Here is a 27,635-nt window from a genome sequence, read left to right on the forward strand (position 1 = left end):
TATGATACCGCTATGATACTTAGGGCTTCCGCTAACACGGATTCAATTTAGGGCTTCCGTGACCATAGATTCAATTTAGGGCTTTCGCGACCACAGACTCAATTTAGGGCTTCCGCAACCACTGACTCAATTTAGGGCTTCTAATATTGTCGTATCATTTAGGATTCTAGTCATCTCTCAATCAATTAGGGCTTCAAAGTCCTTTCCTTCCGATTGCTTAACTGTGACAGTAACTCAAGGTTAGAAATATACTTATATTTGATATGAAAAACAATCCACGATTCTATAACGGTAACAATAAATTAACTCAATTTAATCTTACCTCCACATATCTAAAAATGATAATACCTGTTTTCGATAAACAATGGAAAGCATAACTTATATTTGTCTATCGCAAATCCGACATCTTGAGAGAGGTTAAACATTGTCAGGGGCTTAACCACCCAACCTCGGAGCACAACATATCCCCACACGATCTCTAACGAGAAAGGCCCTCCCTACCCGGAATAGACAAAGAACATCTTGCCATCTACTAGGCAACCTAATAATTAACTTCACCATACGACTTGGCAACAGGAGATCTCAATAATAGGAATGTGCATGAGCTATTAATTTATATTAAATGATAAATATTGAAATATCATAACTGATACGGATTTGATTATTACAAATTTCCTCTTTTTCACCTCGTCACCCTTCTTCTTGGCCACGCAGCCGAGTGCGTCCCAGGCATTCGGAATTCTCAGAGCAGACGGCTTTGTCAATTATTCAGGATGATTACATCCATCCATCATTTCACATTCTGTGATTACATAGTTATATTCTTTAAAGATTTCAATTTAGAATGTTTAATTAATTAAATAAATTTCATCTAGATCCTCTTCCACGTTCTGACCGGTTAACTCCACCTCTTCACCTTTCCATGGCTTCTCTGTCGGTGAATTCCTCAGTATTACAGTTACTATGAATTTGTTCGGAAAATTATGATAACATGTGCATTGATGTAGATTTTATAAAGTCAATCAAGTATAATACAACAACCAAATGAGCTCATAAAAGATATATTCTCAGGAATACTCAGCGAATAATCACCTATACATTTCAGAATGCATACAGCTAGTTTTATAATTTGATCTCTATTAACATGCCTAACCGGCTATGGTTAGATACTCAATCAGAGAGAAAAGATTTTGAAAAGAAACATATTTTAATTTATTCTCAGCTCTACATGTAGCTAACAGTAAATAAGAAAGAATAAACTGGGAATCATAACCGCAAATAATATAATCAAATAGATTTAATTCATGGTTATCAAACATTATATCAGATTTGCAAAACAATTTTATCTGAGAAGATGCTTTTCAAGAAGAATTCAGAAAGTTACATCTTCGGATACTAAAAGAATGACAAGCTTAATCAAGAACCATTGCTATGGTATAGCTTATGACAATCGGCTGAACTCTTTAAAAGATTACAAAGAACTTGAAAAGATTATTTCCGACTTTTATCATTGTCTTATATCATTATATAAAAAAGGTGGCAGACTTAAATGAAAAACCATTGGCTTCAATCACAGGTCGTAGTCTCTAACGCAAAGGAAATACGACATACTTGTAATGATTAACAATAATCATGATCGTATATATTGGTTTTGATCTTACGGCCGACTCAGCATTCATAATGGAAATGGAAAGTAAAACAAATTTCAAATAAAACCTTTCGTGACTCTCTACCACAGTAGTCTAAAAAGGACCTTCGCTGGCTAATCTTGCCTTTCTTGCTCAGAGTCCCACAGTGAATAGTGTTGGTTTGAGTCAAAACAATTAAAGTATCAGAACAGGGTGTTGTTGGCACAATAACACTGATCAAGGAATTCAATACTCGGGAAATAAGAATCCGTCCAAGGGTGCATGAAAAGAATGCCGAAAGTAAGGATGAATGCTGATTTATGTTCAAAGGTTCATATAATAATCTTGAACCCGACCTTACAGCTACCATTAGTTTCAAGAAACCTTACAAATTTCAATCATAAATTTTGACTTAAATCCCCAAGTAATAAATCGATTAAAAACATAGAAGAGAAGAGGAAATGATTAAAAAGGGAAAAGATTATAAACTAGTTCCAAATGCCAAATATTAAATTGATTTCCAAACCAAGTGCTAATTGGCTAAAAGTGAGGAATAATAAAATGGAAAGAATAGAGTTATAATCCAAATGTTATTAAATTATGAACATTATTATAATCATATAGGTTTATATAAACATCATTTTATTAAATTATTAAATTATAATGGTGCTGAAATATTTATTAAAAATAATATGGCAAAAGATAAATTAAAATCCTTTAAGATAAGTTTTATATTTAAACTCAATTAATTTAATTTAATTATTAAATAACTCATGCAAGTCCTGCAAATGTATTCTATTTCAAATCACTAGTCCTTTACTCATCTGCCCAGTGATGGTGATGCCCTGCCTAATTCTTTTCTGACAATGCTTCCACCCCTTCGACATACTCCCTACAAGGAATTTCTACATATTAAATTATAAATTATTTAATCATAAATAATCATAACAGTTAACCTTTCATCTTAATTCCATGAATTTGCGATTAACGATCAACTTAACATGTCATCTTCACTTGAAATCATAACGACTATCTTACCATTTCGCCAGATTATATCAAAATAAAACTGCCAACTAACTTCATGCGAACCTCAACGGCTATATTTCAAGCTAGGTCAAAATTTGGGATGTAATAACATGCTTCGTGGATAGTAATGCAACTCATAATTTTGTGAGTTAAACCTTGGTAGCAAGTGGAGGATAGCAATTTGAAGAATTTTCAGGATTTTATGTTATGATGGTTGATGGGTTTAAGAGGAAATGCAACAAGAGAGAAGTACAAATGAACATTGAGTTTTGATGATACACCCCTAATGATTTCTATATGATAGAGGTTGTTGATTCCAATGTCATATTACGAATCCAATGGTTGCCTTTTCTTGGGGTAGTACATACACGACTTTCAACAGATGGAACTTGAAATAATAATCAATTGATATTCAATGAGCTAACAAAGGAGAGAAATGCTCCTTCAATTAAGATTAAATGCACAGTTTCTAAAACAGAAACAAAAGACGGAAAAGAAACATTGTAAATAAGAAGTAACTACAAAAAGTTATGAGGAAATATCCAAACTGAATGACTATTATAGAAACATTACATAATCACTTTAACACCCTCCCTTAATGGTCATTGTACTATCTACCCTAGAGCAGATTGACATAATGTGCAGGTCATTTGGTCATGAATATATAGAAGGCTGACCCCTTTGATTCAAAAGGCTTTGCGACATGAGCTTTCTGCTGAGACCCTCCCTAGTTCAATAGATGGATTTGGAGTTCATGGTAGAAGGGAAAAAGATAATACTCAAGACCTTGGCATATGCTGCAACACAACCACCAACAGCAAGGATGAGCACAGCAATGCATAATCATGAGGCGAATGGACAACCTTACCAAATGATTCTCCAAGGTGTAAAGAGAATGTGGAAGCAAGTGATTTCTCAAGTATGACATTTTATCATGAGCTTTCAACCTACTGTGCATCCATAATGGGAAGATTGGAGAATGTAGAATGGATGGATAAACAAACACTCACGAGTATGCCAGACGCTGTTAATCAAATTTCAGTCTGCAACATGAGTATGGAATGATGGGACCATAATGCAACATTGCTGGAAAGCTAAGTCACAAGGTTTGAATTCGAATTTGAGTTCGTTGATCATAAAATTCAGAGGAAATTCAATAAGGGTAAAAATTTGGAAAAAAGATCGACATTAAATTGAACTTATATATATTTATCTATTTTTAAATATAAGTGATAATCCACAAAATTGTCAAAATAGTTTAACATTGTTAAATAATTAAACTAAATAACTTTATATTATTTTAAAATTAAATAATCGTATTATAAATAACAATATTATATTGAAAATCATAAAATTCGGATGAAGTTCAGAAAGGAGAAAAATTCGCTGAAATTTGAAGTTCATGGATGAAATTCGGAGAATCTTGTGACTTAGCTGGAAAGAGAGTTGATAAGCATAACCATACGAATACTTTTGCATGACAGGGTTGTAGATTTCAATAATGTTCAATGCATTGGAGTGGAGCAGCAGTGTGATATAGTGCTCCTCATACAGCTCATTTGGGATCCTAGTGGTGCAAAGGAATTGCTTGAAGACAAGCAATGTTTGGGCCAAGAGGACTGTAATGCCCCCAATTTTCTGAGGTGACATTAATTAAATTGATTTTTATTAAGTTTTCAAACACAATTAAAATTATTTAAATGATAACTAAATATTAATAAATTCAACTAAACAATAATAAAATGATAAAAATTTGCATCTTAATGGGTGTGTTCGAGTTAGTCTGATAGGAAAAAGGAGGGAAGATGTTGTGTGGATGCCATCCAATGATGGTTGGGTGAAGGTGAACTTTGATGGTGCATCGAAGATAAACCCAAGGCCACGAGCGTAAGATGTGTCGCAAGAGAAAGTAAAGGGAATATTTTAGCAATAGAATCCAAGCCACTAGAAACTGGTACCAATAAAAAAGCAGAGGACAAGGCTACACTATTGGCAGTGGAGATGGCGATAAAGCTTGGAGTGGAATAGATACACCTAGAAGGGGATTCTTTAATCATTGTAAACGTACAAGCAATAGGAAAAAATTCCAAAGTGTGGAGGATCAACAAGATAATCTCAATCTTCAAGAAGAAATTGGATACATTTGCAAACTTCAAAATCACCCATACATACCGAGAGGGCAATGGAGTTGCTGACAAGCTATCCAAATTGGCAACTCAAGTGCCAGCACAGCAATCAGGTGGATGATGACATCGACGGTACCTATGGATGTGATTCGAACTAAAAAATCATTGCAAGGTTGGAGTTCAAAATTTTGGCAAGCTGGTAGCTTGTGTGAAAGGCACAAATTTATTACCTTGGCTAGCGATATGCATGTAGAGAGGATAGAAAGGACGGCAAAATAAATATCTGCAAGTATCGAGTTGTTGCTTCACCATAGAGCAATGTCTCATCGGATTGTGTGGGTTGTAGAGTCACAGTGGGGAATTTGCAGAGCGAGTGAAAGATGGAAGCCAGCTTGAGTCTCTATGCAAGCAAACAACAGATAGCTTTCTTTGGGGAGAGCAGGGAAGAGAGGCTCAAAAGTGTTTTCTCCATGGATGAACCCTTCTTTCTCACCGTGGTGAGCAGGTTGCTAGGTGATGAACTTCTGCAAGTTTCGCATACATGGGGAGTCAATACCCACATTTCCTTATTGTTTTGTGCTTGGGGACTTGCTTTCAGCGGCACCACAACTGTATGAAAGGTAGTGACAAAGTGTGTTGGGGAAGAATGGAGGCAAAACCTTGACTTTTTCTCAATATTGCAGAACCCGGAATCGGTTTCTGCACTCAACGAGGGATTTGGATTCATATTCCAAATTTCCTCTCCAACTCCACTCATTTCTCTTCTTCCTATTAAATTTATAACAGTGATATCATACTAGTCTGAGAGTGCAGACCGCACCATAATCTTCTCCCCTTGCATACCATTTAAAGCATTATATACTTTACACTTGGTAAAAGGATGGACAGCGATCCTTGGGAAATATTCATGTTTAACACTAACTATAACTAAACAGTTATGTTAGTTAATGTTTGTATTATCTCCATTCTTGGACGTCGATTTATTTAAGTGTAATATTGGCCGACCTAGAGAGAACCTAGAGAGGGTCATGTCCCTTTGAGGGACATGCCCTTTGGTCATGGTATAATAGGAGGGTGTTATTGTAGTTTGAAGACACACAATTAACATAAGTTTGCTCCTTCAAGCAATACTGCCCCATAAGAATTTATTGTAGAGACAATTAAATTCAGAACAGCATTCAATATTCTAATAACTCCTACATTTAGAAGTAAAAGAAGATTATCTACAACAACCCAAGGGTATTTGAAAAGTCTGATTTTATAACAGAATTTGCAGAAACTTTACATGGTATCAGAGCTCTGGTAGTCAAACCTAGGCTCTGCAAATTAAGTAATCAGACCTTATATGTATCTAGCATCATTCTCCTATCTTCAATGGCATACACAATCCAACCCAGGGATAGGTTTAATGGGAAAGAACACTTTGATGCCTATAAATTCAGAATCATGATGATTCTTAATAAAAATGATATAAAACAATTTGTTGATTCAGCATCCAAACAACCTAATGTTGAACCTCATAAAACTATCTAGAGTAAAGGAACTAGAAAAGTCATTCAGATCATATTAGATGGAGTGAAAAACGATATTGTACCTATGCTAACGAAACATCAAACAACATTTGATATGATGAATGCATTACTAAATGCATATGAAGTCAACAATGCAACTAGAGTTCTCGCATTGAAAAGGCAACTAAATCACATACAAATAAAAAAAGGAGAATCAATGAATTCTTTCTTCCTAAGGGTTGCCAGTCTAAGAGATGAACTTGCAAGTATAGGAACCATCACTAGTGACACGGAACTAACACTAATAGCTATAGACGGATTACCAGATTCATGGGAAACATTCGCACAAGGAGTAAGTGCCAAAGACAAACTTCTTGACTTCAATAGACTTAAAGGAGATTGCCTTCAGGAAGAATCTAGAAAACTTAAGGAGGAAAACTAAAAACGGAAGATGAAGAACTTCATGTTCTTAATACAAACTCCTATAAAGGCAAGAAGAAGCATTTCAAGAAGAAAAGAGGTAATCAAAAGAATGACAAACCTAAGAAAGATCTATCCAAAATAAAATGCTTCAAATGTGAAAAGTTTGGACACTACAGATCTAATTGCCCTGAGAATTCTAAACAATAAGTGAACTGTACAAATGTTACTAGGGAAGAAGATAACTATGATCCTGAGAATCGTGTATTGTATTCATCACTATCAAATGAAGTATCAAGTAAAGCATGGGTGATTGACAATGGATCATCTAGACATATTACAGGATACAAAGAAGCACTAGACTCTATATCAGAAAAGGTTAATGGTGAAGTCACCATTGGTGATTATTCAGCACATTTCGTCAAAGGAATTGGAAATTACACCTTGAAATTAAAATCAAGAAATTCTCTTCTTCTCAAAGGAGTACTCTATGTACCAAAAATAAAAAGAAATCTAATCTCGGTTATAGCACTTGAAGATGATGGATATAATGTTGCATTCATGGACGGTAAAGTAATAACCTGGGCTAAGAACTCCTCAATTAAGAAAGCAAAATTGATTGGCCAAAGAAAAAGGTATTTGTATCAATTAAATTTAGAACCTTGTTGACCTATTCAAGCGTTGATTCATGAAGTTGCAGATATAAATGAAATATGGCACAAAAGGTTAGAACATCTAAATTTCAAAACTTTATCAACTATGGAGAAGATGGTTACTGGTTTACTTGAACTAAATAAAGATCAGTCAAGCATATGTAAAGGATGTGCTTTGGGTAAGAATACCAAAAGTCCATTTCATGATAGCACTAGAAAAACTAAGAATATTTTGGACCTAATCCACTCAAATTTATGCAGACCTATGTTTGTTCCTTCTCTCAGAGGATTTTGGTACTATATTCTGTTCATAGATGACTTCTCTAGGAAAACTTGGATTTACTTCCTAAAATGCAAAGAATCAAAAGAAATCCTAAAGAGATTTAAAGAATTTAAAACCTTAAACTGAAAACTTGTCAGGACATAAAATTAAAACTCTTATAACTGATAATGGAGGGGAATACACCTTAGATTTGTTTAAAAAAATTTGTAAAGAAACAGGAATTAAGAGGGAGTATACCATTCCTTATGACCCACAACAAAATAGGGTAGCAGAAAGGAAGAATAATTCAATTATAGAAGCTATAAGAGCTATGATATTTGATAAAAATCTAAAATATTATCTTTGGGCAGAAGCCTCTTGTACTACTATCTATATATTCAAAACAAAAGTCCTCACTCTTACCTTAGAGATAAAACTCCAAAAAAAGTCTTTACTAAGGTTAAACCCAATATAAATCATCTTAGAATTTTTGGTTGCACGGTATATATCCATGTTCCAAAAGAAAAGAGAACTAAGTTAGAACCCTCTAAGAGGAAAGGTATTTTTGTAGGGTATAGTGAAACATCTAAAGCATATAGGGTTTTCATACCTAGACATAAAAATATTGAACTTAGTAGGGATGTAATTTTTGAAAAAAGCTTAACATTCAAAAATGCCCTAAGTTCTAAAGAACCCTCTCCTTTACCTAGTTCTGAAAGAAATACTGAAACTAAGTCACAGGGGGAGAACATTAAAGAAATTGAAGATGAAATTCAAAATCTTAATCTTGAAGGAACTCAAAATTCTAAAAAAAGACCACTTTGGGCCATTAAGACAGTAGAGGAAGCACAAGACTTTGTTGCATCATCCAAAACAATCAGAGAAACCAAAAGACCTAAAAGATTTTTTAGTTACACAACAAACATGAATGATTTGTCTAAATCAGAACCTACCAACGTTTTAAAGGCTATTAAACATATAGCCTGGAAAGATGCTATGACAAAAGAATACCAATCTATTATGAAAAATGATGTTTGGGAAATTGTTCCAAGACCTGAAAGAAAATCTGTTGTTTCTTCCTAGTGGATTTTTAAAATAAAGCATGTCGCAAACGGTAGCATTGAAAAATATAAAGCCAAATTTGTACCCAGGGGATTCTCTCAAAAAGAGGGGATTGATTATGAAGAAACTTTTCCTCCTGTTGTCAGATACACCTCTGTGTAAGAGCAATCCTAACCATTGCAGCATCGAAGGGATGGAAAGTACATCAGATGGATGTAAAAATAGCATTCCTGAATGAAAAGATAATAGAAGAAGTATATTTGGAACAACCTAAAGGATTTGAAATTCATGATCCTAACGTTTTTGTTTGCAGGCTCAAGAAAGCTCTCTATGCACTTAAATAGGCTCCAAGGGCTTGGTATGAAAGAATTGATAAGTATCTCACCCACTTAGGATTCTCAAAAAATGAAGCCGATCCAATCTATTTTATAAAAGGGATAAAGATGATATGGTAATTTTGATACTGTATGTCGATGATTTACTAATAACAAGTGATGATCATCTCATAGATCAACGCAAGAGAGATCTAATTAGAGAATTCGAGATGAAAGACTTGAGACTCCTTCATTACAGCAAAATTTTGACAGCATTATCCTTCATCAAGGGAAGTATACATTAGATATTTTGAAGAGATTTGGAATGTGGAATTGCAAGTCTATGTCTTCTCCAATGGAGACTAATCTACATAAACTTAAAGAAGCAGCAGCCGAATCACCTTCCATAGATTCTACTCTCTACAGACAGATGATTGGGTCCCTGATGTACTTGGTAAATACAAAACCTGATATTTGTTATGCTATTAATGCCTTAAGTCAATTTATGTGTGATCTAGTTGCAGTCAAACACATTATGAGATACTTACAAGGCACTCTTAATCTTGTTAAGTATATAACCAAATAACCTACAGGTCTAAAAGTGCAGACTGCACTTGATCTTCTTACCCTAATATATCATTAAGTTGGCATTAGATTATATACTTCCCTTGTGAGCCAGCGACTTCTCGAGGAGTAATTTGATAATCTTTAACTAATCTAACACATTGTGTGTGTTAGTAATTATTATGTTTATCTTGCAGAACACTGACTTCTAGGGAGATTATAAATGCTAACTTAGGAAGGGACGTGTCCCTTTGAAATGCCCTTTAGCAAGGATATTTAGTGAGGTTATTGTTGTAGTTTTGAGGACACACAATTACAATTCAGTCTACTCCTTCAAGCAACAATATCTAGCAAATATATTGCAGAGATACTCCCATTTTAGATCAGATCAAAAGTTGACCATTCCTCCTTGCATCAGAATTTGAGAAGTTCAAAATTCACCACATAAATATTGTTGATAAGTCTGATCAAAAGCATAGAATTAGCAAAAACTTTAAATGGTATCAGAGCTCTGGTAGTCAAACCTAGGCTCTGCAAAATTCAGTTATCAGACTTCATATATATCTAGCAACTATCTCCTTTCTTCAATGGCATACACAATCAAACCCGAGGACAGGTTTGATGGGAAAGAACACTTTGAGACCTGAAAATTCAAAATCATGATAATTCTTGAAGAGAATGATGTAAGACAATTCGTTGATAAAGCATCCAAACAACCCCCAGTTGAACCTCATAAATCCATCTAGAGCAAAGGAAATAGGAAAGCAATTCAAATCATATTAGATGAAGTAAAAAATGATATCGTACCCATGCTTACAAAACATCAAACTGCATTTGATATGATGAATGCATTACGAAATGCATATGAGGTCAACAATGCAACTAGGATTCTAGCACTGAAAAGGCAACTAAATCACATTCAGATAAAGAAAGGAGAATCAATGAATTTTTACTTCCTACGGGTTGTCAACATTAGAGATGAACTATCAAGTATAGGAACCAGAATTAACACTAATGGCTATAGATGGATTACCAAATTCATGGGAGACTTTTGCACAAAGAATAAGTGTCAGAGAATCTTCCTAGCTTCAACAGCCTTAAGAACAATTGTCTTCAAGAAGAATACAAAAAACTAAAGAAAGGAGGGAAACTGAAAACAGAAGATGAAGAACTTCATGTTCTTAATACAAACTCATATAAGGGCAAAAAGAAGCATTTCAAAAAGGAAAAGGGAAATCAAAAGAATGGAAAACCCAAGAAAGATCTATCTAAAATAAAGTGTTCCAAAAGTGAAAAATTTGGACACTATAGATCTAATTGTCCTGAAAATTCTAAACAAGCAAACTGTACAAATGTTATTAGGGAAGAAGATACCTATGATCCTGAGAATCGTGTATTGTACTCCTCACTATCAAATGAAATTTTAAATAAAGCATGGGCAATTGATAGTGGATCTTCTAGACATATAACAAGATACAAACAAACACTAGACTCTATCAAAGAAGGTTAGACTCTCTATCAGAGAAGGTTAATGGTGAAGTTACCATTGGTGATAATTCAGCACACTCTGTTAAAGGAATTGGAAATTGCACCTTGAAACTAAAATCAGGAAATACTCTTCTTATCAAAGGTGTACTCTATGTACCAGGAACTAAAAGAAATCTAATCTCAATTACAGCGCTTGAAGATGATGAGCATAATGTTGCATTCATGGATGGCAAAGTATTAACTTGGGCAAAGAACTCCACAATCAAGAAAGCGAAAATGATTGATTAGAGAAAAGGATACTTGTATGAATTGAATACAGAATCTAGTCAACCTATTCAAGCCTTAATTCATGAAGCTGCAAACATAAATGAAATATGGCATAGAAGATTAGGGCATGTAAATTTCAAAACCTTATCAACTATGGAGAAGATGGTTACTGGATTACCTAAACTAAATAAAGACCACTCAAGCATATGCAAAGGGTGCGATCTGGGTAAGAACACCAGAAGTCCATTTCATGATAGCACTAAGAAAGCAAATAATGTTTTGGAATTAATTCATTCAGGTTTATGTGAACCTATGTATGTTCCTTCTCTTAGAGGATTCTGGTATTATATTTTGTTCATAGATGACTTCTCTAGGAAAACATGGATTTACTTCTTAAAATGCAAAGAATCAAAAAAAATCCTAAAGAGTTTAAAGAATTCAAAACATTAACTGAAAACCTTTCAGGGCATAAAATTAAAACCCTTAGAACTGATAACGGAAGGGAATATACCTCAAACTTGTTTAAAAGGTTTTGTAAAGAATCAGGGATTAAGAGGGAGTACACTATTCCTTATAATCCAGAACAAAATGAGGTAGCAAAAAGAAAGAATAGGACAATTATAGAAGCTGCTACAGCTATGATTTTTGATCAAAATCTAGAATATTACCTTTGGGCAGAAGCCTCTTGTACTATTGTTTATATTCAAAACAGAAACCCGCATTCTTACCTAAGAGATAAAACTCCTGAAGAGGTATTTACTAAGGTCAAACCTAATATAAGTCATCTTAGAATTTTTGGGTGCCCTGTATATATCCATGTTCCAAAAGAAAAGAGAACCAAATTAGAACCCTCTGGGAGGAAAGGTATTTTTGTAGGGTATAGTGAAACATCTAAGGCATATAGGATTTTCATACTTGGATAGAAAAGTATTGAACTTACTAGGGATGTGATTTTTGAAGAAGATCTTGCATTCAAAAGAGCCCTAAGTTCTAAAGAACCTTCTCCTTTATCTAGTTTTGAAAGAAATAGTGAATCTAGGTCCCAAAGGGAGAACTTAGAAGAAATTGAAGATGAAATTCAAAATATGAATCTTGAAGAAAATCAAAATTCAAATAAAAGACCACTTTGGGCCATTAAAACAATCGAGGCAGCTCAAGACTTTGCTGCACCTTCCGGAATAGTCAAAGAAAGTAAAAGGCCTAAAAGATTATCTAATTATACAACAAACATGAGTGATTTATCCAAAACAAAACCAACCAATCCTTCTGATGCTATTAAACATACAACTTGGAAAGAAGCTAAACAGAAGAATACCAATCTATTATGAAAAATGATGTTTGGGAAATTGTTCCAAAACCTAAAGGAGAATTTGTTGTTCCTTCCAAATGGATATTTAAAATAAAGCATGATGCTGACATGAGCATTGAAAAGTATAAAGCTAGATTTGTAGCCAGAGGATTTTCTCAAAAGAAAGGGATTGATTATGAAAAAACCTTTGCTCCTATTGCCAGACATACCTCCATAAGAGCAATCTTAGCAATTGCAGCATCGAAGGGATGGAAAGTAAATTAGATGGATGTAAAAACAGCATTCCTAAATGGAAAGATTACAGAAGAAGTATATCTGGAGCAACCTAAAGGATTTGAAACTCATGATCCTAACACTTTTGTTTGTAGGCTCAAGAAAGCTCTCTATGGGCTTAAATATGCTCCCAGGGCCTGGTATGAAAGAATTGATAAGTATCTCACCGGCTTAGGATTCTCCAAAAATGAAGCCAATCCAGATTTATATTATAAAAGAGATAAAGATGATATGGTAATTCTAATACTGTATGTTGATGATTTACTAATAACAGGCGATGATCATCTCATAGATCAGTGCAAGAAAGATCTAACTAGAGAATTTGAGATGAAAGATTTGGGACTTCTTCATTACTTCCTAGGACTGGAAGTGCGGCAAAATTCTGATAGTATCATACTTAATCAAAGGAAGTATACATCAAACATTTTGAAGAAATTTGGAATGTGGAATTGCAAGCCTATGTCTTCTCCAATGGAGACTAATCTACATAAACTTAAGGAAGCAGCAGCAGAATCACCTTCCATAGATCCTACTCCCTACAGACAAATGATTGGGTCCCTTATGTACTTAGTAAATACAAGACCGAATATTTGCTATGCTGTTAATGCCTTAAGCAAGTTTATGTGTGAGCCAAAAGAGATTCACCTAGTTGCAGTTAAGCACATTATGAGATACTTACAAGGCACTCTTAATTTTGGACTCAAATATGAGAAGGTTACTTTAGATTTGCATGGATTCACCGACTCAGATTGGGGTGGAAATGTTAAAGACAAAAAAAGTACTTCAAGATGTTGTTTCAGTTTAGGATCAACTATGATATCTTGGATATGCAAAAAGCAGTCTTCCGTAGCTCAGAGCTCTACAGAAGCTAAATACATTGCAGCAACGATGGCCTATCGAGAAGCAGTCTGGCTAAGGAAGTTACTTGTAGGATTATTTGGGCAAGCCATGAATCCTACAATTATTCATTATGATCATCAGAGTTCCATCAAGCTTTCCGTGAATCCAATTTTCCATGACAGGTCCAAGCATATTGAAATTCCTTACCATTATGTAAGAGATATGGTAGACAGGAATTGTGTAAAATTAGAATGCATTTGCACTGCAGATCAGACAGCAGACATACTCACCAAACCTCTATCTAGAGTGAAGATAGAACACTTCAAGAGGAGATTTGGTATGGTTGAGTTGTAATCCATTTGTACTCTTTTAATTATTAATTAAATTATTTTAATTTATTTTGTTAGGCTATTGACTGATTATGGGCTCCACCATTTGTATTCATTATTTAAAAAGGTGATGATCTCTGAGATAATGAACATTTGTATAAAAGACATTATGAGAGATGACGATCTCTTAGATAATGTGTTAAACAATAGAGTTCTACTGTAAGATCTAGATGAGTTTTAGATCATATTGTGATGTTGACATTGCTATGTCTATGAGTCACAATTTGGATAAAGGAAGAATTTTAGTATTCTCCAAGTTTATCATGTATTCTAGTAGATCTTAAACTCAGGATCCTGTTGTGATATAGAAATACCAGTTTCTATGAGTCACAACTTGGATAAATGAAGAAATTAAATTACTCTTCAAATTTATCCTATATATTATCACTAGTAGCAGTGATTTGTCATATCACAAGTTTAGTAATATGACATTGTATCATGTGTTCTATGATACCACATACTAAGAAGATTCAGACAGATATAGAGTATTAATTCTGGCTTATTCATTTGTATTGATGTTGCTAGATATGATATCTCTCTGTATGATTATCAAGTTAAGGAGGAGTGTTAAGTATATAACCAGATAACCTACAAGTCTGAAAGTGCAGACCGCACTTGATCTTCTTACCCTAATATATCATAAGGTTGGCATTAGATTACATACTTCCCTTGTGAGCCGGTGACTTCTCAAGGAGTAATTTGATAATCTTTAACTAATCTAACACATTGTGTGTGTTAGTAATTATTATGTTTATCTTGCAGATCGCCGACTTCTAGGGAGATTATAAATGCTAACTTAGGAAGGGACATGTCCCTTTGAGGGACATGCCCTTTAGCAAGGATATTTAGAGAGGTTATTGTTGTAGTTTTGAAGACACACAATTACAATTCAGTCTACTCCTTCAAGCAACAATATCCAGCGATTATATTGCAAAGATACTCTCATTTCAGATCAGATCAAAGGTTGATCATTCCTCCTTGCATCAGAATTTGAGAAGTTCAGTACTCACCACATAAAGATTGTTGATAAGTCTGATCAAAAGCATAGAATTAGCAAAAACTTTACAAATCTTGGGCTCAAATATGAGAAAGTTGATTTAGATTTCATGGATTCACTGACTCAGATTGGGGTGGAAGTGTTAAAGATAGAAGAAGTACTTCAAGATGTTGTTTCAATTTAGGATCAGCAATTATATCTTGGATATGCAAAAAACAGTCTTCAATAGCACAAAGTTCCGCGAAAGCCGAATACATTGCAGCAGCGATGGCCTCTCGGGAAGTAGTTTGGCTTAGAAAGTTACTTGTGGGGTTATTTGGGCAAGCGGTGAATCCTACGATTATTCATTGTCATAATCAAAGTTCCATCAAGCTTTCGGTGAATCCATTTTTTCATGACAGGTCCAAGCATATCGAAATTCCTTACCATTATGTAAGAGCTATGGTAGACAGGAATATTGTAAAATTAGAGTACATTTGCACTGCAGATCAGATAGCAGATTCTCACCAAACCTCTCTCGAGAGTGAAGATAGATCACTTCGGGAAAAGACTTGGTATGGTTGAATTGTAATTCATTTGTATTCTTTAAATTATTAATAAAATAATTTTTTTGTCAGGGTATTGATTGTTATGTGCTCCACCACCTATATTCATTATTTAAGAGGTGACGATCTCTAAAGTAATGAATACTTGTATAAAAGACATTATGAGAGATGACAATCCCTCAGATATTGTATTGAACAGTATAGAACTACTATTAGATCTAGGTGAGTTAAAGATCATTTGTGACATACGAATTTCTATGCCTATTAATCACAACTTGAATAAAGGAAGAATTTATTCTTCAAACTTAATCCTGTTTTCTAGTAGATCTTAACTCAAGATCAAGTTGTGATATAGGATTACCAGTTCCTATGAGTCACAACCTGGATAAATGAAGAATTTAATCATTCTTCGGATTTATCCTATGTGTATTGCATTGCATGCAATACTGACATCACTAGTATAAGTGATAAGTCATATCACAAGATGGTTATATGACTCAGTATCATGTGTTCCATGATGCCATCTGCTCAGAAGATTCAAATAGATATAAAGTATCAATCTATGTTTATTCATCGTAATTGATGATGCTAGATATGTTATCTCTCAGTATGATTATCAAGTTAAGAGGGAGTGTTAAATTTATAACAATGATATCATACTGGTCTGAGAGTGCAGACCGCACCATAATCTTCTCCCCTTGCATACCATTTAAAGCATTATATACTTTACACTTGGTAAAAGGATGGGCGGCGATCCTTGGGAAATATTCATGTTTAACACTAACTATAACTAAACAATTATGTTAGTTAATGCCAGGAGAAACAAGGCCAGAAACATGTGGAGGGTCATGTGTAAGTACACAGACAACTGGGAACATGTGCCTGCGTAAGGATTGGATAAAGAGTACTTAGACCATGCCAGCCTCACCTATCAGGTGACAATTTATTGGAGACCTCCCAAGGAGGATCGATGAGTTGTGTATCCTTGGAGAAGCGCTAGACCAACGAGGGGTCAAATAAGGCGAGGACGAGGGATTGCGCCGAGAGGCAGAGGTGAGATGCCCCATGGTCGTCGACCAAGAGGCAAAGGTGAGATTAAAGTAGCAGGAGACCAAGTGCAGAGAATCATGGCCAAAAACCTTTGACCCTCCAACCAAGCTTGAAGAAGTATGTTTTTGTTTTTTGGTTCTCTGACTATGAAAGTAAGTTATACTAGTGCCTCCAATTTTGTATGGTGTTCGAGTCAATTTTGAAGTTTCTGCTATTGATGGCCAAGTGTAAATCATAGGTAGCCATAGGAAAGACTTGGGTTTTTGGGTGCAGACATTTGATCAAAATATCGAGATGTGGTCCAATGATGTAAACTTTATATACTTTATAATATAATAAACTATTTACCTATCAAAAAAATGATAAAAATTTATAAGATGACACCTTATTTAATAAAATTCTTCGAATATAATTAAGTTGGACTAAAGTTCTAGATGCTTATCGGAATCATTTATAAAAACGTTGGACAGAGGAAGTTAGCATATCTGGATTTGAACCAATTTGAAATATATGGAGATGGAAACCTTCAAGAGTTTGACAAGAGAGCTGGACCAAAACCTAGCTCTTCATAAGAGGTGGATTTGTGACAAAATTCACAGCTGGGCAAAATTTGTGAAGTCTCCATTGGTGACAAATTTGTACAAGTTAATATTTAATGCTTAAAATGGTCAACAGATATCTTTTCAGACAATTATACCCTGAGCATGGACAGATAAATATTTAAGGTATCATATTATTGCTAAAGTCGGGTGTATTGTTGGTTGAGTTATTTTTATCGTTTTTTCAATATTATCATTGCAAACCCGTGAGTTATATTTGTTTGGGTCAAGGACATGTTAGAAGATTGGCGATTATATTGCCGTGGCATAAATTATATCGTCCATCTAAAAGGTCCACTGTTTTATGGTTTGGATTAATAATTTTGTCAACCCAAATTGTAGTTTGACTTCTCTGTGAATATCGGGGAAGGAATCAATATTGCTAGGATTGATAAGAAAAGCCCCATATATCCAAGCTCATTGCTAGGGAAGCTGTTTATAAATATACACATTAACCTTCTGCAGTCAGAAGCTGGTCAATTTAAATCTCGTCTGCTGTGCTAAGAGGAAGATCCTTTCATGCATATCAGGAGGTTTGCAGATTTACACTTGTCTAGTACTCCAGAATCTGTTCGTCCATTTCAGTCAAAGGTTTTTTGCTTCTTAGCTGGGGTAACGTCTGATTTACAGTTTGATGAGTAATCTTAACTTTGGCTGTGAGTATCGATACTTCAGTTGCTGGTTTCTGGTGACAGTTGCTTGGTGTGAGCCAACTTGCACAGGTTGAAGGGGTTAAGATATCAAAATCTCTATTTAGGGAATGTGTTTATATTTCAAGAGGATTGCTTCTCTCATTGCCAGGGTTGCAGGACTTTACAGGGCCTGAGATGTAGTTGAAGACTAAAGCAATTTTGTCACCTTAAAGTCAAGTAGATAGGAAGATATTCGTTGCTGATGTTTGTAGAACCATACATGCATCCTGATATACGAAGGAACAGTGACGGTAAGGTGCATTATAAATATTTCAGAAAGTAACAACTGTATCGATACTATTTGATTTTATGAGAAATTAATACAGAAATTATAGATCAAATTTGTCACTGAATTTCAAAGGAAGTTTGTTATTACATGTAAAACAATATTTTCTGTGGGCAAAGATGTTGGATGAATTGGTTTCAGGCTTCATATAAACTGATTGTGAATATTCATTGGGAATATATCATAAATTTCTGGTAAAAATCAGTCAGAGTCTTTACACAATATCTTACTTGCCCCCAAAGTGTACTGCTCTCAACATGCCTCCCAAATGAGCCACTGGCAAGGTGGGCCTGCAGAAACAGAAAGATGCTTGAGCTGATAGAGAAGCAAACTGGACGAGCAAGCAAACAACCTATTCAACTTGTATGAGAATGATATAGGCTTGCATTAAGTCTTGATCACCTTGGTAGAATGAATCCCAATCTGAGAAGTTGAGGCCTCTAATGTCAAGCAGGACGGTGGGCATTTGGACAAGGGGACCATTGAGGTAATGGAAAAAAGAGGAAAAATAATGCTTTATCAGATATATGGCAGCACAATTGAGGTGCTCCTCACATAAAAGATTATGACTTAAGCATCTTGAGAAGAAAAGCAATGTCTTATTAGAGCATAAAACTACTTGACATTAAGAAAATGATAGAAACAAAACCAATAGACCCGAAGTGCATTAAGTATACCCGAAATTGATCAAGATTATCATTATTGAGTCAAGGTTCACCCTTTAAGTTTACACGAACTTTCAACAGTAACACAATCAACTGAAAGCCCCCCTCCTGGACTAATGTGTGCTGAGGCATGTAATTTCATGTAATGCTACAGAATTTACCTTAGCGTATCATCTTAAGGCTCACTGCATGTGACTAGTGTTAAAACTGTGGATCTCTGATAGACAAAACAATTACAATGATAACGATAGCAGAGAATGTTCTTACTTGAATAATTGCTGTGCTGAATATGTGTTCTACACCAGTGCTCTGCAGGTTGCTCACAATCAGCCCTCTTCCTGTCTTCAGATCGTGGATAAATAAAAGGGACAGATGAATATGATTTATTCTGCAAATTATATTATAGTAAACAATGTAATTTGACAAGTCGCAGGTTTTGGAGATGCCGGTTATACATATCCATTCTCTGCGATTTGTACGGCACATATATACAATATGGAAAGCCATGACTCCGAAGAGTCATGACCTTAGTTACCGATTCGGGATACGAATCCAATTCGGGCACGTGAATCGGATCCGTGGATTCGTGATTTTTTTTTTTTCCCGATTTGGATTCGTGAATATATATATATATATATATATATATATTTCTCTCATTTATTAGTATATATAATGCATAAAAAGGTCATTTTAGCACTAGAAAGCCAAAAAATATATTTAAAAAAGTCATATTAAATAATTTAGACTCACTTGAACCTGTCGATCCTTGAGGATTCATGCTGGATCCTTGAGGATTCGTGTCTGGATTCATGCAGATCTGGGCAGGATCCTTGTTTTACACAGTGGATTCGTCAGGATTCATGGCCCACGAATCCGGACGAATCCACTGTGTAAAACAAGGATCCTGCCCGGATCTGCACGAATCCAGGCATGAATCCAGTAACTAAGGTCATGACTCTACGTGGCCTTTGGCCACATAGGGTCATGCCTCTTCGAAGGCATGTCTTAGTTAAAACAAAACAAATCATAAGGTGCTTAAGCAAGAAGCCCGATAATAGCATATCTGCCAATAACAATATGGAGCCCGATAACAGTAGATTAGTTAACTGCCATTGATCATACAATACACATTCACAGCCACATATACGCCACATATACATGTGTGTGTGTGTGTGTGTACATACATACATATATGTAGGTATGATAATCAGCAGTAACAATTCATCTATAAGCACAAATTAGTATATCAGATAATCAATGTTTTACTTCTACTGATGCTAAAACATCAACACTCCCTCTTTAGCAAGGGAGAAGCAATACAACACTCCCTCTTTAGCAAGGGAGAAGCAATACATCATTAGAGTGCTGCAAGTAATCAATGAAATCAGATAACAAAATCATTATGTTATCAACACAATGTATATTAGAATCTCTTAGTTATTTGAAGCAAAATAAAATATTTCCTATGATCTCTACTTGCACTTAAGCAATGTCTAGAGATGTCCATAGTGATAAAATTTCATGATCTCTAATTGCACTTAGGTAATGTCTAGAGATGTCCATGAAAATTTGTTACTCATGATCTGTACTTACACTTAAGCAATGTCTAGAGATGTCCATGATGGTAACCTAAATTTATTATCTATGACCTCTAATTACCTGAAGTAATGTCTAGAGATGTCCATAGTAATAACATGATATTTCATGATCTCTAATTGCTCAAAGCAATGTCTAGAGATGTCCATGAAAATTTTGATGTTCAAGATCTCTACTTGCACTTAAGCAATGTCTAGAGATGTCCATGATACCAAGTCTATTATTTACAAGATCGTCACCTTGTAAATAATTTTCTTCTGAATAAATATGTCCATGAAAGATCGTCACCTTTCATTACATATCAGATGCTACTAAGTAATCAAAATAGAAGCATAAACTCACATGAATTAAAAATTTAGTTCAAATTTCAATATTACAAATTAATCATACCAAGTTTTTCTCTTATTTCAACTTCACTTTAGCAAGAGGCTTGGTAAAGATATCAGCCATTTGCTCATTTGTACATATATATTCTAGTTGAATGATTCCTCCATTCACCATGTCTCTAATGTAATGAAATGGAATTTCAATATGTTTGGAGCAATTGTGAAATACTAGATTTGATGAAAGTTTAATGCAACTTTGATTATCACAATAAATCACAGTGGGCTTCAAAGGTCTTTTGAATAAGTCTGATAACAACTTTCATAGCCATACTGCTTCTCTAGCACCCAAGAAAGATGCAATGTACTCAGCTTCGGTGGAACTTAATGCAACTAAAGTTTGTTTTCGACTGGACCAAGAAACCATCCCAGATCCTAGACTGAAGCAATATCTTGAAGTACTCTTCCGTTCAATAGAGCTGCCAGCCCAATCAAAACCTGAATATCCAAGAAGTTCAATGTTGACTTTATCATATTTGATTCCCATTCCAATAGTGCCCTTTAGGTATCTCAAAATATATTTAACTGCATGTAGATGTATCTTCTTTGGTGCACACATAAACTGACTCAAGACATGGGTAGCATAGCATATGTCAGAACGAGTATTCACCAAATACATTAGGGATCTAATAATCTGTCTATAGTAAGTAGGATCTGCAGGTTCAGATTTGTTCATATCATCTTTCAATCTGTGTAGATTTACTTCCATAGGAGTAGCTGCTGGTTTACATTCCATCATTCCAAATTTTGTTAAAATGTCAATTGTATATATTCCCTAATTCAAAATAATGCAGTTGTCTTGTTGCCAAACTTCTAATCCCAAAAAGTAGTGAAGTAGCCCTAAGTCTTTCATTTCAAATTCAGTTGTGAGTTCTTGTTTGCATTTCTTTATGAGATGTTCCTCACCTGTTATTAGCAAATCATCAACATATAATAAAAGGATAATCATATCATCACCATCAGTTTTGAAATATAAATTAGGATCAGCTCCATTTTTGGAATATCCTAACTTCAATAGGCGGTTGACTCTTCTTTCATACCAAGCTCTAGGAGTCTGTTTGAGTTCATAAAGTGCTTTCTTTAATTTACAAACATGAATTTTGTTGTCATAAGTATTGAATCCTTCTGGTTGTTTGATATAGACTTCTTCTTCAATCTTGTCATTGAGAAACGTTGTTTTGACATCCATCTGATGTACCTTCCATCCTTTGGATGGTGCGATTGCTAAGATGGTTCTGACTGAAGTATACTTGGCAACTGGAGCAAATGTTTCTTCATAATCAATGCCTTCATTCTAAGAGAACCCTCGAGCTACAAATCTGGCTTTGTATTTTTCAATGCTGCCATCAGATGCATGTTTAATTTTGAATAGCCATTTGGAAGAAACGACTGATTTGTTCTTTGGTCTTGGTACAACATCTCATACATCATTTTTTTATATAGAGTTATATTCTTCAATCATTGCTTCTTTCCAAGACTGATTTGAAAGTGCTTCTTCAACATTAGAAGGTTCTGATTTTATAAGTTCAGTTAACAATGCAACATAACATGATTGATTTCTAGTCCTTTTGCTTTCTTAAATTACTTCATCTGATTTAACTTGATTTTCTTCTATCATTTTTCTAGCCCAAAGAGGTCTCTTTTTATTATTATTAATGTTTTCAGAATCTCTATGATTAGACATAGATGAAGGTTCAGAATCATTCTCCCTCTGAATTTCTGTAGGTTCATCTTCTTCAAAAATAGACTCTGTAATAGATTCATCACTGTTTCTGGAAATTTTAAACGCTGTGTCTTCTTCAAATTTCACATCTTTGCTAATTTCAATTGTTATTTGAGCTGGAATGAAGATCCTGTATCCTTTTGTGGTTTCACTATATCCAATAAATATTCCATTCTTTCTGGAAGGTTCTAATTTTGTTCTTTTCTCTTTTGGTATGTGGATATAAATTGGACATCCAAATATTTTTAGGTGACTTAGGTCAGGTTCGATGCTTGTGAATATTTCCTCTAGAATGGTGTTCTCTAATACTGAGTGTGGGCATCGATTTTGAATGTAGACTGTTGTGTTAGATGCTTCAGCCCAAAATGAATAATGAAGATTTTGATCATGCAACATTGCTCTAACTGATTCGACAATAGATCTATTTTTCCTTTCAACAATTCCATTCTGTTGAGGATTATAAGGCACAGAAAACTCCCTCTTAATCCCAATAGTAATGCAAAAGTTCTTTAAAATATCAGATATGTATTCACCCCCATTATCTAACCTTAGGGTTTTAATCTTTTGTCCTGATTGGTTTTCAACTAAGGCTTTGAATTTTTTGAATTTGGATAAGACTTCAATTGATTCCTTTTGTTTCAGAAAATAGATCCAAGTTCTTCTAGAGTAATCATAAATAAAAATTATATAGTAGAGGCACCCATTAAGTGAGGGTACTGACATAGGGTCACAAAGATTTGTGTGAATTAGTTCAAGAATAGATTTGGATTTATGATCACTTTTAGGGAAGGATTGCTTAGTATTCTTACCTAATGCACATCCTTTGCAAATGCTTGAATGATCGGATTTTAAATTAGGTGAACCTTTTACAATTTTCCCTATCAATGATAATGCTCGATAGTGAAGGTGACCTAGCCTCCTATGCCAAATTTCAGTGGAATTTGAAGTTTCGTGACTAAGAGTTAGGTTTAGATTCTGATTATTACAAAGTTTATAAAGACTTCCATCTCTAAATCCAATGGAAATGGCTTTCTTAATATTAGAGCTCTTGGGCCAAGATAGAACTCTGTCATCTTGAAATGTAATTCTGAAGCCTTGATCAGCAAGACCAGAAATAGAGACTAGGTTTCTCTTGATTCCTGATACATATAAAACATTTTTGAGTTGTAGTATAATTCTTGATTTTAGTTGTACTTAAGAGGAACCAATTCCTCTAATAGGATAAGTAGAGTTATCTCCAATGGTAACTTCTTCTGAGGCTTGTTTAGAGAAGGTTTCAAATTTGTCTTTAAAGCCGGTGATGTGCCGAGATGCTCCACTATCTATGATCCAAGTGTTGTGGTTAGAATTTATTTCACTTGAAAGGGCTAAGTAAAAAGCATAATTTTCTCTTTCTTCTTTCTCTTCACTTTCTCCTTTAATTTTTGCTAAGGCCGCTTGTATTTTCTTCTTTTCGGGGCAGAACATATGAGAGTGACCAATTTTATCACATTTAAAGCATCTAACTTTGGACCAATCACATTGCTTGTTTGATTTGTGTTTTTTGTTGGATTCCTTTTTGTTATACTTGAATTTTCTTTTCTTGTTTGATTTCACATGAAGTGCTTGAATTTCTCCCTATTGATTGGTACTTAGTCCTCTTGAAATTAACCTAGATTCTTCTTGTGTGCATTCATTTTTTAATAGATCGAATTTAGGAAGTTCGGGTCGAGAGCTTAAATTTCGAATGAATGTTTCCCATGAAAGAGGAAGACCTCTTAGAGCGATCATGCTGAGTTCTTTGTCATCAACTCGATTTTCCATAGTTGTGAGTTGATCCTTTAGTTCAGAAATCCTTAGAAAATATGAAGTTATAGATTCTCCATTTTTCATTTTTATATATAGTAGATCTTATTTTAGAGTTAATAATCTACTAGTATTGTTGATTTCGAATGTATCTCGAAAAGTGGAGAACATTTCGAATGCAGTCTGAAGATTAAATATGGAAGAAAAATATGATCTTTTACAGAATCTATAATGATTTTCATTGTCTTATTATTATGTCTCTTCCAAGTTACTTTTTTCTGATTCATTTTCAGACATCAGTAGATTTGATTCAATATATTGCTCTAACTCCATTTCTCCTAATATTATTAATACTCTAATTTTCCATGAAGAGAAATCAGATGCACTCTCAAGCCTATCTTCTAGTCTCACATGATTCACCATTTTAACAATATGATTTTAGCCTCTTTTCAAAAACTGAGAATTTTATGTGTGTGTGTGTGTGTGTGTAATGGTTTTTCTTATCAAAATGGCTCTAATACCATGTTAAAACTGTGGATCTCTGATAGCCAGTACAATTACAATGATAATGATAGCAGAGAATGTTCTTACTTGAATAATTGCTGTGCTGAATATGTGTTCTACACTAGTGCTCTGCAGGTTGCTCACGATCAGCCTTCTTCCTGTCTTCAGATCATGGATGAATAGAAGAGACAGATGAATATGATTTATTCTGCAAATTGTATTATAGTAAACAATGTAATTTAACAAGTCGCAGGTTTTGGAGATGCCGGTTATAGATATCCATTCTCTGCTATTTGTACGGCACATATATACAATATGGAAAGCCATGACTCCGAAGAGTCCTGACTCTACGTGGCCTTTGGCCATGTAGGGTCATGCCTTTTCGGAGGCATGTCTTAGTTAAAACAAAACAAATCATATGGTGCTTAAGCAAGAAGCCCGATAATAGCATGAGGCCCGATAATAACATATCTGCCGATAACAATATGGAGCCCGATAACAGTAGATTAGTTAACTGCTGTTGATCATACAATACACATTCACAGCCATATATATATAGGTATGATAATCAGCAGTAATAATTCATCTATAAGCACAGATTAGTATATCAGATAATCAATGGTTTACTTCTACTGATGCTAAAACGTCAACAACTAGTTCATCATGCATCTCTCAAGGCTTTTCACCGTCAACTAACATATATTTTAGCATCTACCTTAAACAATGAACTCAATGACCATCAAGGCTGGCATTATAGCTTGCTTGCACACTGACGGTTCAAATGAATACACAATAAGTTATTAGTATTACTGAAGTTTGAAATATGATAGTTCTGAGCAGGAACATTACTTTTGATCTTCCTTTCAATCAAAAAAGATCAGCAAACCATATCTGCCCCTACTTACTCAGCACTAGGATATATTGGAAAACAATCTACACCCCAGCAAGTAAAGGACCATGTTAGAGCATCCAGCATGCCATGCCATAGCCATGAGAGGGTCTTAGTTTTGAGTCCTAACTAGTCCATGGAAAATTACATGGTATCAGTTCCAGGTTAGCGGCCTCAAGCACAAAAGCATTACTTGAGGCGGTGGTAAGGAGAAGAATTCACACTTCAGACTAAAAAGGATCAGTTGCTCGAGTGGTGGAAGTTAGAAAACCCCTTCATGGTGAACATACTTGTGGTAAGGCCCCTACGTTTGAATGATTGCTGACACGTGACAAATGATAAAATGAAATGAAATGATTTTATTAACGTCCACAAGACCAAAATAGTGGACGTAAGCACAAAATCTGATTTGGCGTGCCATTTATTCACAATAACGTCAAAAGGCCCAATTCTAAGAACTGGATAGATGGAGAGATTTTTTTAAAAACCCCATGGACCAAAAGAGTCTATGGACCTCAAGAGTTTAACGCGTTCCAAATAAATAGGAAACTATTCAAAAAGGAGATTGGGGAATCCGTTTATAGGGCCTCAAGAATTTAAGGCAATCCTAAATACGCAAGAGAAGGTTGTGTACGCTAGGTCTCTGTTCAGGTCTCTGCTATTGCTTTTTCCTTAAGGTTGATCTCCTGTTGATTCCGTTCAAAGGACCGCCCATTATTGATTAAACTAGTTAAAGGAGGGCTTCTTAATGTCCTCCGAGTCAAAAATGTGAAGCCTCGAAACAATTTTCAGTTCATATCCCAGTTTATTTATTGCAATATTTTATATTTGCTTCGAGCACCTACACAGTGAATTCTAGTCCGTAGAGAGAGCTAAATCCTTTGTAAAATATGTCAGCGGTATAATCAAGGTGGAAGTGTCATCAAACTCGAGATAATACAACAGAAGCTTGAAATCTTCGAAAATAATCATTAAATTTTAGAGCAATGAATCTGCGATGTTACCCTAAGGCTGAGAGAGTATAGCAGGTCCTCCATCCGGTAACAGAAAATATATATCCTACCTGATAACCATATATTAGAGTACTAAAGTCGTACACTAAACGGATTTTTTATAATCCTTGATATTTTAGACCAGCGGACAAATCAACCCTGTCGAATCTTTAACTGCACTTATAATTTGAAAGGAAACCTTAGAATTGAAACTCAAAACCTTCAAATTTTACAATATCTTTCTTGAAATTACAAGACGTACCGTTAGAAGGAAAAAAAAACATCTGGATCAATTTGACCGTTGATACTTAAACATTGATAGTCATTACGAAATTGAAAGGTTAAAATCTCCTGAAACAACGAATCTAGACGTGTTAAATGACAGAAAACTGCTGACTTACGGCGGGGAAGCCGTCAAATGCCGGCAAACTCTTATCCCATCTGATACGAGCGAGGCAAAAGAGAAAAACAAGAATCAGTCTCGGCTGTGACGCACACATAGCCAGGCGCCGCAATGCATCCTAGCCGTTGAACCGATTGACGGCTGCGATTAAGAATTTTTTGATGTACTGTGATCGTAGCCATCCAGAATAAGCCACGTAAGTGATCAAAAGTCATTGTACTGACGCTGGGCTCTCTACGCTCTCTTGCGGATCTTCCCATAAGTCCTTTTTTCAATTTAATTTTATTTGTAATGGATGACAGTGATAAGTTAGACTATGATTTTGATTGATTTGATGTTTTTTCTTTAAATTTTTAAATAATTATTTTTAATACTTATTTTTTAAATATTTAGT

At 34.8% G+C, this 27,635-nt stretch overlaps 1 protein-coding gene across 7 annotated transcripts in view; it reads right to left on the bottom strand.

Annotated features, from left to right (window-relative positions):
• LOC149529269 (putative protein phosphatase 2C 59) overlaps positions 1 to 27,308 on the bottom strand; it is an 83,213-nt gene extending 55,905 nt beyond the window's left edge. For 4 of the 7 annotated variants that reach the window (XM_089809594.1, XM_089809590.1, XM_089809596.1 and 1 more), the window contains exon 1: positions 27,240 to 27,308. The gene's annotated coding sequence lies outside the window, so the exon portion shown is untranslated. Of the gene's footprint in view, positions 1 to 27,100 lie in introns of all 7 variants that reach the window. The other 3 variants (XM_089809595.1, XM_089809597.1, XM_089809592.1) reach the window with 1 other exon arrangement.
• Positions 27,309 to 27,635: the final 327 nt, after the last annotated feature.

This window comes from Cupressus sempervirens, chromosome 11 (assembly GCF_028749045.1).
Source record: "Cupressus sempervirens isolate cs-2001-9-10 chromosome 11, ASM2874904v1, whole genome shotgun sequence".
Taxonomy (NCBI): domain Eukaryota; kingdom Viridiplantae; phylum Streptophyta; class Pinopsida; order Cupressales; family Cupressaceae; genus Cupressus; species Cupressus sempervirens.